The 18,166-nt window shown below is 43.0% G+C and overlaps 1 protein-coding gene across 1 annotated transcript in view; it reads left to right on the top strand.

The window, feature by feature from the left end:
• Positions 1-18,166, top strand: part of LOC149153984 (Metallopeptidase M24 family protein) — a 512,523-nt gene that overhangs the window by 427,822 nt on the left and 66,535 nt on the right. The gene's annotated exons all lie outside the window — the stretch shown is intronic.

Genomic DNA, 18,166 nt, shown 5'->3' with positions numbered 1-18,166 from the left:
TATTGCAATTTCCATCCCAATGAAGCAGTAAGGGAAATAATGGATCTAATAGTGTTGTACCCGAAAACTGGAGCAAAGGTCTCATCATAGTCTTCTCCCTCTTTTTGTGAGAATCCTCTAGCCATGAATCGTGCCTTGTATTTGTGAATACTACCATCTGCAACATGCTTGATCTTGTATATCCATTTGGAAGTCACCATTGACTTCCCTTCAGGCTTTGGCACAATCTCCCAAACATCATTCTTCATGATCGATCGGTACACTTCATTCATTGCTTCCTTCCATACCTATTGGATAGCTTCTTCTTCATATGTGGAAGGTTCTTCATCAATGATTTCTATCATGAGAGTTGCATAACTAGAGGACCTCTTGGGTTTCTTGACTTCTCTAGTTGTGCCATTAGGAGTTGCATGTCCTTCTACCTCTTCTAATGTAGATCTAAGTTATGCTGGTCTCTTCTTGATCTCTCGAACTTTGACTAATTTTGTTGGATGTTGAGGCTCTTTTGGCCTTCTGCTACATTCTGTAGAACTCAAATGCTCCTTCATTGAGGCTTCCTACTTCATTTCATCCAAGGAATCTACAAAGACTTCCTTAGACTTTCAATATGCCACTTTCTCATTGAAGGTGACATCTCAGCTGACCTCAATCTGTCACTGCTCTGGAATGTATACTCTATAAGCCTTCGATGATTTGCTGTATCCAACAAATATGCCTTTCTTTCCTGAAGGCTCAAGCTTGTTCCTCTTATCCTTAGGAACATGAATATATACAAGACAACCAAAGATCCTCATGTGACCAACCTCTGGATTCCTTTTAGAGAATGCTTCTTCAAGAGTCATACCTTCCAAAACTTTATGAGGACTTCTATTTTGAATGTACACAACTATTTGTGGTCTTCCCCCCATAAGAACAATGGCAAGTCCAAATCATGCATCATGGCCTTGACAAATTCTTCAATGGTTCTATTCTTTCATTATGTTGTACTATTATGTTGTGGATTATAGGGGACAATCAACTCCCTCTTAATCCCAGCCTGCTTGCAAAAAGCAACAAGCTCCTTCGAGGTGTATTCTCCTCCATTGTCAGATCTTAGTATCTTGATCTTTTTGCTTGTCAAGTTTTCCACTTCAACTTTGAATTCCTGGAACTTGTCGAATACCTCATCTTTAGTCTTCAAGAGATATATCCATGTCTTACAGGAGAAGTCATTAATAAATGTCACACAGTACAACAAACCACCAAGCGATTTCACGGGCATTGGACCACATACCTCTGAATGAATCAAATCCAAAGCTTCCCTATATCTGTTGTCACTATTTGGAAATGGTTTCTTGATGTTCTTCCCAAGAGCACAACCTTTGCATACACCATCGTTCTTTATTTGTAGTTTAGAAACCCTTGACACTATTTGACTCAACTCAGACAATGCTCTAAAATGAAGATGTCCATACTTTTGTTCCATAACTCACTTGGACTTATTTCGTCATGTACTAGTGCTTGATCTGGTTGACTTACAAGTCTATACAGTCTTCCATCACAAATCCCAATAACCCTAGCATCATCTATACTAGATCCCTTGGACCAAACAAGTACTTTTCCATCCACAAAAGCAACTCTATCTCCTTTATCTTCTAAACAAGAAACAGAGACAAGATTCTTTTTCAAACTGGTACATAAAGAACAGAACATTGTTGAGATGCACATTATTACTGGATTCCAACTCTATGGTTGCCTTTCCAACTCCTTTAACTGCATAATTGTTATTGTCTCCTATTCAACCCTTTGAGACAACTTATTTTCTATCATGCTTGAAAGATTCCCACGCTCTTCGGTCATGTGCCTTGATGCTCCACTATCTACCAACCACATGTCATCATCATCTGCAAAGGAACCTATCAAAGCAGAATAGTAAAAGAAATCCTTATCACCTTTGGCCTTCTTTGGTTTTTCATCTTCAACATCTGCTACGGAAGCATGTTGTTTCCCTTTTCTCTTCTTGTTATTAGCCATGTTAGGACAATCTCTCTTGAAATGTCCATATTCTTGACAGCCATAACATTGGATCTTTGATAAGTCTTTCTTCTTCTTAGAGGAATAAGATCCCTTTCCTGACTTCTATTGAGGTCCAAACTTCTTCTCTTTGAGTATAACCACAAAATCTTGGCTTATTGAAATTATCATTTTCGGTCGTGTATCTTTCTTTTTGGTAGCTTGGTCTTGTAGTCTTTTAGGTCTAGGTTTTGGACCTGTTGTAAATAACATTCTTTTGTGTGCTAAAGCTTGTACCATTATAGGTAGGTTTGTTTTAGGTCTCTTCGTAGGTCTGGTCTTAGGGTTTGTTTGTGGCTTAGTGAAACTTGAGAGCAATGGTCTCAAGTGAAAGACGGCCTCTCTAGGGCACAAGAACGCAGAACAGCAAAAGATTATTTCATCTATTGTCTTGTTAAAAATAAAAATAAAAACTTCTTGAATCTCCTCAGTTCTATTTAAGGTCATCGTGTTAACTTGTGTGTTTTAATCTCTTTTCTTGGTAAGGTGTCTATAGAGATGTGTTGTCGTGTTTAGTCCTTTTAGGACACAAAGTGTACAACAGTAAAGTTAATTTTCATTGAGCTAACATGTATGTAGAGGTTGGTTGTCACATTTAGTTCTTTTGATAGGGTACAGGTTAGAAGTCCTTTAGAGTTAGTTTTAGGACAATTGGTGAGTTCAAGTGTAATGTTCCAAACTTAAATAAACAGTGATATGCAAAGCAAAAACGATTTGCAACACATTAAATTTCAACAATTAGTAAATGCTCATAAAAACTCCAGAAGTAGAACTAGTTGAGCCATTTTATTAATCAATCAAGCAAGTACAATAGTATGGAGGAATGCACTTGGGCTTGCCTCAATGGCAAGCGTGACAAAACCTAGGTGATAAGACAATGATCTCAAATACTGGAAATGATTGCTCCTCTAATGCTATGCGTTGTCCCAAAAAATAACATTGTTGGCTGGAAAAGAATTGCAAGAAACTCCACTTCCACTGCTTAGAAAATGCTATAACTTCAACCCTAAGCTCCTTGACCAAAACCCACAAAAACCCAGAAATGGTTTGGTCTGAATCCAACCTCCCAAATTCGGCCTCCAATATGCCCTAAGCCCTCCAAACTGCTCAAGAATATGGCCTGCAAGGAATACTAGCAAAATCCTCCACCCAAGCTCTAGAAATGTAGCAATCTCCTCCACAAATGCTTCCCTTAGATCCCCTGGCAAAGTCCAGCCTCAAACACTGATACTCTATCTCCTACATGTGCACCAAATGTTGCCTTTGTGCTAGCCTAAGAAGTGCGAAAGTCACACTGCAAAGAAGCAATCTCCTCCAGCTCCCAAACTCTCCAAAATGACAGAAAAACTCCTATGCCTCCTCCGGAAATCCTCCCAGCCAAAACTCCTCTGCAAGATGCCACAAACAAACTTGGTCTCCCTTCATTGTGTCCTCCAGAAATACGCACCACCTGGAGATGAATGCAACTGCTGGAAACCACAATGAAATCCTCCTCTGGAAAGACTGAAGAAAAACCTCTCTAGGGTGGCACTCGAAGTCCCCCGAAGAAAGGGTGAGCTTTTTGTTTGAAGAACTCTTTCCAAACAGCAAGTGACTCGACTAAGCAGCTCGAGCAACCAAAGAGAAATTTGATATGCCAAAAGATGAATGAAAAGAGGAGAGTTGCCTTCCTTATATAGATTTCGTGGAGCACTTTTCCCTCCATCGTAGGTCCCTCACTTAACCAACGACTTCTCCTCCATGCAAATCGAACTAGGGAATGTGTATTCTCCTTATGTGGGTGGCCCCCACGTATAACTTAACCACAAAAAAATAACTAATGCTAAGTCTAACATCTTAATAAAATTGAATGGGTCCCATCACCTCCAAAATTGGCCCCAAAATGTAATAATTAATATTGTTCCAAATTAATTTGGGAAGGGACATGATAGTCCTCCCCTCCCAAATGTTGCTTGTCCCCAAGCAACTTCAATGCTAGGTGCTCAAGTATGTGCTCTCCCTCCCAAGTAGCATCCTCATCTAGTAAGCTCTTCCAAGTTCCAGCACACTAAATATTCTCTGATGATCCTGCTTCTAAGCTTCCTTTCCCTGGTCTCCAAGATGGCCTCCAGTTCTAAAATCAGGTGCCCCTCATCATCAAGTGGAGGCAACTCCACAGCTGCTGTAACTTGTTGCCCCAACACCCTCTTGATGCATGAAAGATAAAAAATATTATGGATCTTGCTCCCAAGTGGTAGCTCCAACTCGTAAGCCACCTCTCCAACTCTCCTGATCACCCTGTAAGGCCCAAAGAATCTCGGTTGCAACTTCTCAGCCCCCTTCTGCTTCAGTGTGGACTGTCGGTATGGCTGCAATCGAAGATACACCAGGTCCCCTTCCTCGAAATGCCTCTCCACCCGATGCCTGTCAGCATACATCTTCTACTGATTGTGAGTTGTCTACAAGTTATCCTTAAGAGCCTTGAGGATATTGTTAAAATTGGCAACTAGGGCCAAACTCCATGTGGGTCATCTTATTCATGGCTGATAATATTTTTATTAGATTCCTCTCGTCGAGAGGTGTAGGATTGATCTAAAGATCATCCGATTCCAATAAGTATTTATGGAGATATGAATTTATTTTGATTATGGAATAATTATCAAGCCGACCTACAACTCATGTAGGCTCAGAAGCCCAATAGTCGCATCTATTCAAACATCAACAGTTGTGTATAAATACAGGAGGACTTTTCCTCATTTGCACTCACTCATCTCATCACATCTCTCTCTCTCTCTCCTGCACAGAAAAGAGGCTCTTCTCTACTGCGCAGAAAAGAGACTCTCTCTCACACGTGGAAGGAAGGACGCAGTTTTAGGGCAGCAACTACAGAACCAAAGTTTGACCAGCGTTGACCAGAAGACTCCCTCCTCAGAACTGCGTTGTAGGTCCATCTGGATCTCCTTTGAAGGCCGCATTTTTGGTGGTGGAATCAAGTCGATCCAACGGTTGGTTTGCAAGATATTGTTTGCCCTAGTTTGGTACTGATCGAGGGTTTGTTGTTGCTGATGTAAATCGGATTTATGCACTATTTCTCTCTGCTGAATTATTGAAGATAAAGGAAGATTTGATCAAAGGGTTTCCCCACATTGGGGTTTGTCCCTGGCTAGCCGCCACATCTTGTGTCTCTTGTCTTGGCTTGTTTTCTATTGATCGTTTAATGTTCTATCTGCACTTTACTTTATGTACATGTGATTGATAATCTGTGGATAATAATAAAGAAAGATAAGTAAATTGTTATAAGCATAGAACATACCATAACTTAACATGGTATCGAAGCTGAGGTGAAGACAAAGCCCGAGCAAGAAAAAGAGCAATCACCGAAGAGAAGATTGCCAAGGCTATCCTAAAAGAACTATGGGGTCCTCATCACTCTTTCCTGCCGAGGACAAGCTCCGTGAGAAAGTTGACTATCACAGATGGAAGATGTCTATCGATCTAACCCTAAAAGATCAAGGAGTGTTGGACCATGTGAGAGGCAATATTGTTGAGCCTCCATCAAATGCATCTGCTGCTGCCAGGAACAAATGGAAAACCGGAGAAGTCAAAGCAAAGAAGATCATCCGGGACTCTATTGACAAGCACTTGGTGGCCTACATCTCCGACCTGAACACCTCCAAGGAAATCTACGATAGACTGGTGAGTTTATTTAAAGTTAATGATGCAAATCAAGTTTTGTTTCTTAGAAATAAGTTGAAGGAAATTAAGAAGGGTAAATATGAGAGTATGCAAGCATACTTCTTAAGGATCACCGAAATCAAGAACAATCTCCTATCTATTGGGGAAACTATTACTGATAGGGAAATGGCACTCACGATGCTTGGAGGATTACCATCCGAATGGTACATGTTCAAGAATACTCTTCTGAACAATAATGTAATTCCTGGTTTCGAGGAATTAATGGCTAGATGCATTCAAGAAGAAACAAGGGTAGAAGAGCAAGAAATGCCCATGCCTAATGGTCCTCCTGCTGCCTTTTCTTCTCATGCTAAGAAAAAAAATAATTCCGGGTCTAAATCAAAAAGAAAGGTTGGACCTAAGGGTGGAAGAAAAGGACAATGTTACATTTGCAATAAATTAGGTCACTATGCAAGGGAGTGCCCTGATAGAAAGGACTCACACTGGGACGATGATCAAAATCCTTCTCATGGCAACCAAAGGAATGGCAAATTCAATAGCAGAGGTAAAAGGAGTGTTGGAAATCAAGGAAGAGGACAACCATTCAAGAAGGCTAGAAATTCTAGGTATAAATCCAACATTGTTGAAAATAAGCAGGATGAATATTATCTACCAGCTGCTCTATCTACCTCTGCTCCTTCGGACTCGATGGGAATTTGGCTCATTGATAGTGGTGCCTCAAGGCATTTCACTGGTTACAAAGAAGTTCTCCATAATCTGATAGAGAAAGAAACTAACCTAGAAATTGTCCTTGGAGATAATATGAAATATCCCGTGAAAGGTGTAACCAATGTCTCTCAAATTGAATCAAGGTAATATGATCCACTTACAGGATGTATTATATGTACCTGACCTCAAAAAGAACTTGGTGTCCATCTCGACAATGGAAGACAAAGGCTACAAGGTAACCTTCAGCGATGGCAAGGTACGTATATGGAAAAATAATGTTAAAGTTGCCTTCACTCTAGGGTTTCGAGTTGATTCATTATATCAGGTCGATGGAAGTCCGTTGTGTGTCATGTCTTGTGACACATCTCTTCAGTCTGAAATTTGGCATCGAAGGTTTGCCCACCTTCATTACAAAGCTCTACCCGATGTAAGACAAATGGTAACAGGGATGCCCAAATTCCAAATAGAGAAAGAAGGTGTATGTCTAGGATGTGCCGAAGGAAAGCTCAAAAGGGGACCATTCCCCTCAAGCCAAAGCAAGACCTCCGATATATTACAACTGGTTCACTCAGACATATCTGGTATGATGCTTGTGAACTCCTTGGCAGGATATTCATATTACCTTACTTTTACAGATGACTATTCTCGAAAGATGTGGATATACTTCTTGAAAAAGAAGGATGAAGTGTTCTCTTGGTTTCGACACTTCAAAGCCTTGATCGAGAATCAAACCAAAAAGAAGATCAAAATCTTAAGGACTGATAATGGGACTGAATATGAATCTAACGAGTTCCATGATTTTTGTAAAGAGGCTAGCATCAAGAGGGAGACTACTACACCATATACTCCTGAACAGAATGGTGTGGCGGAAAGGAAGAACCGTACGATTGTGGAAGCTATCCGTGCCATGCTCCATGATCAAAGACTTCCGAAGTTTCTATGGGCCGAAGCTGCAAACACCGTCGTATATGTACAAAACCAATGCCCTCATCAAGCATTGGGTTCCAAGACTCCTGAAGAAATGTTCACCGGTAAGAAACCTGACGTATCTCATTTTAGAATTTTTGGAAGCCCTGTATATTTTCATGTGCCGAAAGAGAAAAGGAATAAATTGGGTGCATCTGGAAAGAAAGGAACCTTCGTGGGCTATGGAGAAAATACTAAGGGCTATAGAATCTATGTAGCCGGTCAAAGGGAAGTCGTGATTAGTCATGATGTCACCTTTGACGAAGATATGGCTCTCAGCAAGGTGGACAATCTTCCGACTTTGAGGAGCTCTCAAGAAGCCGACACCAGGGAACCGAAAGAAAAGGATGATGAAACAATGCCTAATGTGGAAGAACCCATGGATCCAATTGATCCTCCTCCACATGAGCCCTCCTCTTCTAGGAAGAGGCCTTCATGGCTTAGGGGGCTACTTGATGATGCTGAAGGACATGCTGCACCCCAAGGAACCTTCCGTGAAAGTAAGAAACCTAACAAGTATCAGGGATACCTGACCATCATGAGCACGATCATACAAAATGAGCCTTCATCATTCTCAAATGCCATCAAGCATCAAGTATGGAAGGATGCTATGACCGAAGAATATGAGTCTATTATGAAGAATGATGTCTGGGAAGTAGTTCCCAGACCCCAGGACAAGACAATTGTCACTTCTAAATGGCTTTACAAGATAAAGCATGCAGCAGATGGAAGTACAGAAAAGTATAAGGCTCGTTTTGTTGCTCGTGGTTTCTCCCAGAAGGAAGGTATAGACTATGATGAGATATTTGCACTTGTTGCCAGATATACAACCATCCGCTCGATCATAGCCCTTGCGGCTTCACAAGGATGGAACCTACATCAGATGGATGTCAAGACCGCGTTCTTGCATGGTTCGATCAAAGAAGAAGTCTACGTGGAGAAACCCGAAGGATTTGAGATTTATGATCGAAAATCTCATGTATACACGTTGAAGAAGGCTCTCTATGGGCTGAAGCAAGCACCCCGAGCATGGTATGAGAGGATCGATAGCTACTTGATGAAGTTGGGATTCACTAGGAGTGAAGCTGATCCCAACCTTTACTTTAAGGTTGAAGATGACAAGCCTCTCATACTGGTGTTGTATGTGGATGACCTCTTTCTAACAGGTGCAAACCCTCTTATTCACAAATGTAAGAGGGAGTTGGCTTCTGAATTTGAAATGAAGGATCTAGGACTGATGCACTATTTCCTAGGACTTGAAGTCTGGCAGAAGCCAAGGGAAATTTTCCTATCTCAAGGAAAATATGTGGTAAAAATATCGGAAAGATTTGGTATGGTAAACTGCAAGCCTGTAACTACCCTGATGGAGCTTGACTTCAAGAAGTTAAGCGGTAGTGTTGCTGGACCTGTTTCACGAAATGCTACCAAGTATCGGCAACTCGTCAGAGCATTAATGTTCTTAGTGAACTCCCGTCCAGATATATGCTTTGCAGTCAACACGTTGAGTCAACATATGGTTGAACCTCACCACATACATTGGATTGGTGCCAAGAATCTGTTAAGATATCTTCGTGGCACAATTACATATGGGTTAAGATACACTACCAGAGATGTGAGACTACTTGGATACACTGATGCTGATTGGGCAGGCAATGTGGAGGACCATAAGAGCACTTCTGGGTGTTGTTTCTCCTTGGGATCTGCTTCGATATCCTGGATGAGTAGGAAGCAAAAGTCGGTGGCTTTGAGCACCGCCGAAGCAGAGTATATTGCTGCTAGTATGGCCTCCTGTGAGGCAGTCTGGTTGCGAAAGCTCTTCAGTGAGCTGTTTGGATTTACATTGGATACCATCATGATCCTATGTGACAACCAAAGTGGGATTCGTTTATCAGAGAATCTCGTATTTCATGATCGCTCCAAGCATATCGATATAAGGTATCACTATATTCGAGATATGGTGCAGCGAGGAGCTATAAGGCTCCAACATATTGATATAGATGAACAGGTCGTCGACACTCTGACAAAATCCCTAGGAAAGGTCAAATTTTTTACTTTCTAAGAACGACTTGGTGTCGTTCAAAGACCCTCTGATGAGGGTCCTATATGATGTATTGAGCTCTGGGAGCTCCGAGGGGTTGCGGGGTACTTCTTGGAGTAACATATGATCACAGGGTGATTCACCATTCCCTGGCGGTATACATGTACACCCCGTGGCGACTATGTAGCAGGATGATTAGTTCTCCTGTGAGGCCTGGATGATGTGTTCTCCATGGCGACTATGTAGCAGGATGATTAGTTCTCTTTTGAGGACAGGATTGATTAAGTTCTCCTGTCAAGGCATCCTACCCATGCAGTTTGGGACTCATGGGAAGTACCTCTCATCTGATCAATGAGCAAGGAAATGAGGATAGGGACCATAGTAGGACCGATGGACGCATCACTGTATCTACCGTACTCCCTATGCTAGGGTGACCTTCATTGATCTGGGATCATTGAGACTGGTCTGGGACTAGTGGTAGGAGTTGTACCCATTATGACGCTGACTTCGGGTCAGTTGAGACTGGTCTGGGACCAGTGGTACATACTCTGAGACTGACTTCGGGTCAGTGAAGGACTGGTCTGGGACCAGTGGTAGGAGTGGTACATACTATGACACTGACTTCGGGTCGATTGAGACTGGTCTGGGACCAGTGGTACGCACTCTGAGACTGACTTTGAGTCAGTGGAGGATGATACTGGTATGGGACCAATGGTAGGAGTGGTACATACTATGACGCTGACTTCGGGTCGGTTGAGACTGATCTGGGACCAGTGGTACATACTCTAAGACTGACTTTGAGTTAGTATGATACGTCCTCGATCATTTCTTCCTCTTCATAATTCGAACAAAGCAGAGCAGAGTAGAACAAAACAGAGCAAAGCAGAGCAGATCAGAATAGGGCAGAACAGAACAGAGCAGTGCAGGCAGGATAGAGCAGAGCAGAGCAGGGGTCAAGCTGTACAGGGCAGTGCATTTGATGGATGAGTATTAGTGACCGACAGACAGATTGCAGATGGAGTTCTCCCTAGTTGAGAGGGAGTGTTAAAATTGGCAACTAGGGCCAAACTCCATGTGGGTCATCTTATTCATGGCTGATAATATTTTTATTAGATTCTTATCGTCGAGAGGTGTAGGATTAATCTAAAGATCATCCGATTTCGATAAATATTTATGGAGATATGAATTTATTTTGATCATGGAATAATTAGCACGCCGACCTACAACTCATGTAGGCTCAGAAGCCCAACGGTCGCATCTATTCAAACATCAACAGTTGTGTATAAATACAGGAGGACTTTTCCTCATTTGCACTCACTCATCTCATCACATCTCTCTCTCTCTCCTGCATAGAAAAGAGGCTCTTCTCTACTGCGCAGAAAAGAGACTCTCTCTCACACATGTGGAAGGAAGGACACAGTTTTAGGGCAGCAACTGCAGAACCAAAGTTTGACCAGCGTTGACCAGAAGACTGCCTCCTCATAACTGCGTTGTAGGTCCATCTAGATCTCCTCTGAAGGCCGCATTTTTTGGTGGTGGAATCAAGCCAATCCGACAATCGATTTGCGAGATATTGTTTGCCCTAGTTTGGGACTGATCTAGGGTTTGTTGTTGTTGATGTAAATCAAATTTATGTACTATTTCTCTCTACTGAATTATTGAAGATAAAGGAAGATTTGATCAAAGGGTTTCCCCACATTGGGGTTTGTCCCTAGCTAGCCGCCACATCTTGTGTCTCTTGTCTTAGCTTGTTTTTTGTCGATTGTTTAATGTTCTATCTGCACTTTACTTTATGTACATGTGATTGTTAATCTGTGGATAATAATAAAGAAAGATAAATAAATTGTTATAAGCATAGAACATACCATAACTTAACAGATATCTTGGCTCTCTAGGATCCAATCTTTGGCCTTTGGGGCCATGTTGTCTCTAAAAACAATGTCAGCAAAAAACAAAGTATCATGCCCATACAAAGCATGGAAAGGAGTCATACCAATGGACATGTGATGTGTCATGTTGTAACAAAACTCTTCCAAATGCAACCATCAAATCCAAGCCCTTTGTTGTCCTGTCACATAGTTCCTAAGATAGCCCTCTAACCATTGGTTCACCCTCTCTATCTGATTGTTGGTCTGTGGTTGGTAACTAGTGCTCGAGGTGAGCTCAGTGTCAATTAGCCGGAAAAGCTCCTACCAAAATCCCCCCATGAATCAGCTATCTTGATCACTGACTATAGTCTTAGGGAGTCCGTGTAGACGAAAGACCTCCCTAAAGAACAACTCTGCCACCTGTGAAGTTGAATATTGTGTCAGAATGGCAAAGAAATGTGCAAACTTGGTCAGTCGGTCAAACACCACAAAAATACAATCCTTCCCTTGTACCGAGTTAAGTCCGGTGATGAAGTCCATAGAGATACTCTCCCATTTCTCCTCAGGGATAGGAAGAGGCTGGAATAGTCCTGCTGAATAGGTCAACTCTCCTTTGTTCTTCTGACAAGCCTTGCATTCCTGCAAATGCCTCAACACGTCCCCATTGAGGCCCTTCCAGGTGAAGCATTCTCTCCCTGCCATATAAGTCTTCCTGAATCCTTGGTGTCCAAACAAAGGAGAATCATATGCTGCACGAAGGATGCTCTCCCTCAACTGAGACCCCGCAACCAAGAATATGCGCTCTTTGTAATATATAACCTCATCCATCACCCTGTGGCGCTCATCTGCATAGCTGCCATCTAAGCTCTCACATGCCCAACGATCCTTGGAGTACTCTACCAATAACTATGCCTTCCAATCATGGCAAATGCTCATGAGTGAAAGTCTTGTTGGTCTCTTGGATAGTGTATCCGCCACCACATTGTGCTTCCCCTGCACACTCTCAATATCAAAATCATAGGCCTGCACCTTGTTGACCCACCTCTGCTGCCTATCTTTGAGGCCATGCCACCTACCCCATGAAGTGGCGAAGACTGTTGTGATCCATCTTCACCCGAAATCGGTTCCTCACCAAGTACTGTCTAAACTAGGCCAATGCATGCATTATGGCCGACATCTCCTTGTCGTATATGGAATATGACATCTCATGTGGTAGGAGCTTCCGACTCTCAAAAGCAATGGGGTGCCCTCCTTGGGACAACACTGCCCCGATCCCCACACCCGATGCATCGCACTCCAATGTGAAAGGTTGTGTAAAATTCGGAAGTGCCAATACCAGGCAACAACTCATCACCTACTTGAGGCAATCAAATTCTACCTGAGCTCCCTCTGTCCACGCAAAATACCCCTTCTTAGTCAGATCATTAAGGGGTGCTTCCAATTGTGAGAAGCCCTTCACAAACTTCCAATAATAGGTACAAATGTCCAAAAATACTCTCAACGTTGTCACATCTCGAGGCTCTGGCCAATCTCGAATGGCCCGAATCTTCTCCTCGTGCACCTTGACCCCATCTGCGCCTATGATGTGCCCCAAGTAGAGCATCTTTGTCAGCCCAAACTTGCACTTGGACATCTTGGCATAGAACTATTGCTCCTCCAATATACGCAATATTGTCTCTAGGTGCTGCAGGTGCTCCTCCCATGTCCTGTTGTAGATCAAGATGTCATCAAAGAATACTAATACAAACCTCCTCAATTGGCCTCTAAACACAAGGTTCATGCACAAGTGGAAAGTAGTCAGTGCATTGGTCAACCCAAAAGGCATGACCAAGAACTCGAAATGCCCATAATGACATCTGAAAGTTGTCTTCGGGATGTCCTGCTCCCTCACCTGAATCTGATGATACCCCAATCGCAAATCTATCTTAGAGAAGTACTTGGCTCCTCTAAGTTCGTCCATCAACTCATCAATACGGGGAATCATATACTTGTTCTTCAGTGTCTTCTTATTGAGGGCCCTTTAGTCAATACACATGCGGAGAGTCCCATCCTTCTTCTTCACCAGCACAACCGAAGAAGCGAATGGACTAGAACTTGGTTTGATGTGGCCCAACGCCAATAGCTCCCTGATGGTCCTCTCAATCTCATCCTTATAGGCTTTGGGATGCCTATAGGGTGTAGTAATGACTGCCTGCACACCAGGCTCCAGCTCTATAGTGTGCTCGAGCCCCTATCAAGTGGTTGTCCTAGCAGTATGTCTCCAAAGACGGCCAGATATCTATCCAGTACTGCCTGTATGTCTAGATGTGGTTTCTTGGCCTTCCCCCCAACCTCTGAAATCCTCAGCTCTACTGCCCGTGTTATGTCTCCATGCCTCAAATCGGCCTCCATCATGTGGGTCGAAACTGCCTAAGGGGGGTACGAATGCATGCCCCAAAGAACCACCTGCTTGCCATCTAGCCCAGCAAACTCCATCACAAGTTGCTTCCAATCAGTTGTAACTTGGCCAAGGGAATACAACCATTGGACACCCAGCACCACATTGGTGTCTGGTATATCCACCACGAAAAAGTGGTATGTTATCGAATAGTTCCCCATGGTCACTGTCAGAGCGGGAACATATCGAGTGCACTGCATAGTCCTGTCTCCTGGTATTAGGATTGAAAACCCCTCAAACTCTGCAGTGGTGATGCCCCTCCTCTGGACCATCTGAGCATCAATAAAATTGTGGGTGGCCCCATTGTCTACTAAAACTGAGACACGTTGCCCCTGCACCATACCTCTGATCCTCATGGTCAAAAATTTGGGAATCTCGCACAAAGAAGCTAGGACTCCCCCAGCTGGTGCAAAAGATGCTCCTCCTTGTGGTGGTGGTGGTGGTGGTCCCCTCCCTGCTAGATCCTCGTTGTCTCCTCCACCAAGCTAACTCTACCTCGTCCGCCTGATCGTTGTCTGAGAAGACCTCGATGTAATGGGCCTTGCTCGTTGTGCACTGATGGCCTGGTGCCCAAGGCTCTCGACATGTAAAACACAACTTCCTCCTCCTGAGGCCCCTCTTGGTCTCATCGACCTCTGGTCTCATCATCCAACTGACCCCGCCCTTGTGTTGTTCTCTACAGTGCAGGTGCTATATTGTTACCTCCCTTTTGAGTGTAGGGAGTGCATGGAGGAAATGGTGCCCAGGTCTTGGGGATGGCCCCCTGCAAATCTCGCATATAGGTCACTGCCTCCAGAAGAGTAGATGGTCTGCATGACTTCACCAGTCCCTGCAGTGGCTTTGTCAACCCCTCCACAAATGTGTATACTTTCCTAGCATCTGACAAATTAGGCACCATGACTGAGACCCTCAAGAACTCCGAAATATAATGCTTCAGATGTCCTGTTTGCCTAAGCTAAGTCAACTCCCTGAAGTGAGCCTTTGGATCCCTCTGATCAAAACGCTCCACTACTCTTCATGTGAAGCCCTCATAGGAGGTCACGTCGACATGCCCCATAATGGACAAGCCATGAAACCACTAATCATGTGCCTCCCTCTCCAAATGCAATGTGGCCATCTTGATGGCTTCTGCCTCCATCATCTTGTTGAGTTGGAAGTATGCATCCAGCTTCTCCACCCAAGCACGTGTTGTGCACTTGGTAGTGCCATCATAGGTGGGAAAATACATCTTCCCAATGGTGCGGTGTAGCTCATAATTCTCCGTACCATGGCTTCCATAACCCTTCCCCTTCTCATTCTGTTTGAGCTAGCAATAACCTCTGAAAGGTAGAGCCTCTCTGAAATCTGCTCCCATGGACTTCCACTCCTTGAAATGCTCTCCCATCAATTATGGATCCTCTCCTCCACCTGTTTCACCCTACACCAAAGGTATAAAAGAAGGTAAAGTAGCTCGAGTTGGCTCACTCGAGGATGGTCGTTGCACAGTAGGTGAAAGGTGATCGAGTTGTTGAGAGGCCCCTGAAGTCTCTCCAAATATGAACTCTTGGTGAGTGCTCCGCTCTCGGTTCTGCATCTTAATCTCGTCCAGCATCTCCTTCTGCCCTTTTGTCAAATTGCTCAAGGCCTTCAAGAGACTGTCGAAGGACATTTCTTCCCTGCTCTTGGGCTCCCTCATATCCTCTGCTACCAGTGCCTTCCCACGATCCTCTGTGTTTGGAGTAATCTCCAACTCCCTCTCCCTGCTCTGGTACCTTTGCCTCCTGTAAGTAATATTTTTTCAGTCCTCCTCACTCATAAAAAATTTCCCCCACGGCTAAGCCAGAATCTAAGCTCTGATACCACTGTAATGTTCCAAACTTAAATAAATAGTGATATGCAAAGCAAAAATGATTTACAACACAAAAAATTTCAACAATCAGTAAATGCTCATAAAAACTCCAAAAGTAGAACCAACTGAGCCATTTTATTAATCAATGGAGCAAGTACAATAGTATGGAGGAATGCACCTGGGCTTGCCTCAATGGCAAGCGTGACAGAACCCAGGTGATAAGATAATGATCTCAAATACTGGAAATCACTGCTCCTCTAATGCTCTGCACTGTCCCAGAAAACTGCACTGTTGGCTAGAAAGGAACTGCAAGAAACTCCACCTCCACTGCTCAGAAAATGCTATAACTTCAACCCCAAGCACCTTGACAAAAACCTAGAAAGGGTTTGGTCTAATTCGAACCTCCCAAATTCGGCCTCCAACATGCCCTACGCCCTCCAAACTGCTCAAGAATATGACCTGCAAGGAATACTAGCAAAATTCTCCACCCAAGCTCTAAAAATGTAGCAATCTCCTCCACAAATGCTTCCCTTAGCTCCCCCGGCAAAGTCCAGCCTCAAAGACTGATACTCTACCTCCCATGTGTGCACCAAATGTTGCCTTTGTGCTGGCCTAGGAAGTGTGAAAGTCACACTACAGAGAAGCACTCTCCTCCAGCTCCCAAACTCTCCAAAATGACAACAAAACTCCTATGCCTCCTCTTCGAAAATCCTCCCGGCCAAAACTCCTCTACAAGATGCCACAAACAAACTCGGCCTCCCTTCACTGTGTCCTCCAGAAATACGCACCACTTGGAGATGAATGCAACTGCTGGAAACCACAATGAAATCCTCCTCCGGAAAGACTAAAGAAAAACCTCTCTAGGGTGGCACTCGAAGTCCCCCGAAGAAAGGGTGAGCTCTTTGCTTGAAGAACTCTTGCTAAACAGCAAGTGACTTGGCTAAGCAGCTCAAGCAACCAAAGAGAAATTCGATATGCCAAAAGATGAATGAAATGTCTAACCTCCTAATAAAATCGAATGGGCCCCATCACCTCCAAAATTGGCCCCAAAATGTAATAATTAATCTTGTTCCAAATTAATTTAGGAAGGGACATGACATCAAGTTAGGGACTGTATAAAGTCTTGGTGCTTGTATAATGTAGTGTTGTGAAAAGACAACAAAAGTTTCAGATTGTCTAGGACTGATTTGAAGTATAGATAAGTCTTGAACTCTATCTCAGTGGCAACAAGCAAGGTCCAAGTGAGCATTATTGTACTCTTTTATTGTTGCATTTAATTCAATTATATGATATTAGCTGTTATAAAATTAATATTGTGCTAAGCCCACTACTGCAGGCACAGGTAAGTGTTTGGTTAAGGGTTTTTTTTTAATTTGATATTGGGATTCGTCTTTGGCATATCTTAAATTGCAGATGCAATTCTTCACAAAACAAGAGCATCTACATCAATTCAGGACAGAACTGTGATCACATAAAGCATCATAAGCACAAGAAATAAGCAGTGGACCCATGGAGTTAGAAGCACAAGCAGTGAAGTAGTGAAGTCAAACAAAAGTACTACAGCAGTATCCCATTGGCTTGTAAAGAATTGTCTTCAAGTTATGTTCATCAATTGAGTCAATTATTGTACATCATTGTAATTGGGCCATGGTCCTTAATTTGGGAGCACAAATTTTGTAAAGAGTCTGAGATGTTGCCTAGAGTTGAAGGTGGAAAAATTGTTTTGGGATAACAGTTTGTATTGCAGTTGAGTCAAGGGTTCTAGGAGTCAAGGGTAGTTTAGTCTAGAATTGTTGATCAATCAAAGCAAATCATTGTTTATCATTGTAAGTGGACCATTGTCCCTAGTACAGGAGTCCACAATCACTTTTTTCCTTTTAAGGTGGTAGGGTGGTGCTAGGTAGGTGAATGAAGTCATCTTCAGGTTGGGGCCTGTAAGCACTTCAAGGTGGTAGGGTGGTGCTAAGGTGAGTTGTGGCTCACTTGGGTGTTGGGGCATCCTTTCAGTTGATTGTTGATAAAACCAGGGCGTTGGAGCGTCCTTCCAGTGGGAGCTGGAGAAGAATGTTTTTCTAGAGTTCTAGGAAGTTGTAGCTTTTTTTTCAGTTGGGGTTGAAGATTAAAGAACTTATTAGAAAAGCATTCGGTGGTTTTTGACCCGGAGGGGGTTTTCCACCTAAAAATCTTGTGCCTACTGTCTCTATTTTGCATTGTTGTTTACTGCTCTTACTGAACAATAATAATAATAATCACTGAAGATTAACTAATGCTCTGAAAAAGATTATTAAAGTGTTATTGCTAATAAATATTGATTCACCCCCCTCTCAATATTTCCAACAAAATTTAAAATTAAAATTCTATTTCTTGGGCATCATGTAGGCTCAAAAAGGACAAGTCAGCCCCACCATGAAAGGGTGTGTCCCTTGGTCAAAATTCAACCCATTTGTCAAGTATATATACATGATGTGACATTCCATTTTGATCATAAATTCATCAACATCTTTTTTCTCCTAAAGCAATCGCACGTGTGACAGAAGGCAGAACTCTGACTGAAGTTCACCAAGTGATCTGTTTGACAATTGAGCAGGCCACAG

The sequence above is a fragment of the Pinus tabuliformis genome, chromosome 9 (assembly GCF_031772625.1).
Source record: "Pinus tabuliformis cultivar Carrire ecotype Pingquan chromosome 9, CPIR1, whole genome shotgun sequence".
Classification (NCBI taxonomy): Eukaryota; Viridiplantae; Streptophyta; class Pinopsida; order Pinales; family Pinaceae; genus Pinus; species Pinus tabuliformis.
Note: the sequence above shows the minus strand (reverse complement) of the source record. Positions and strands in the feature narration are given on the sequence as shown.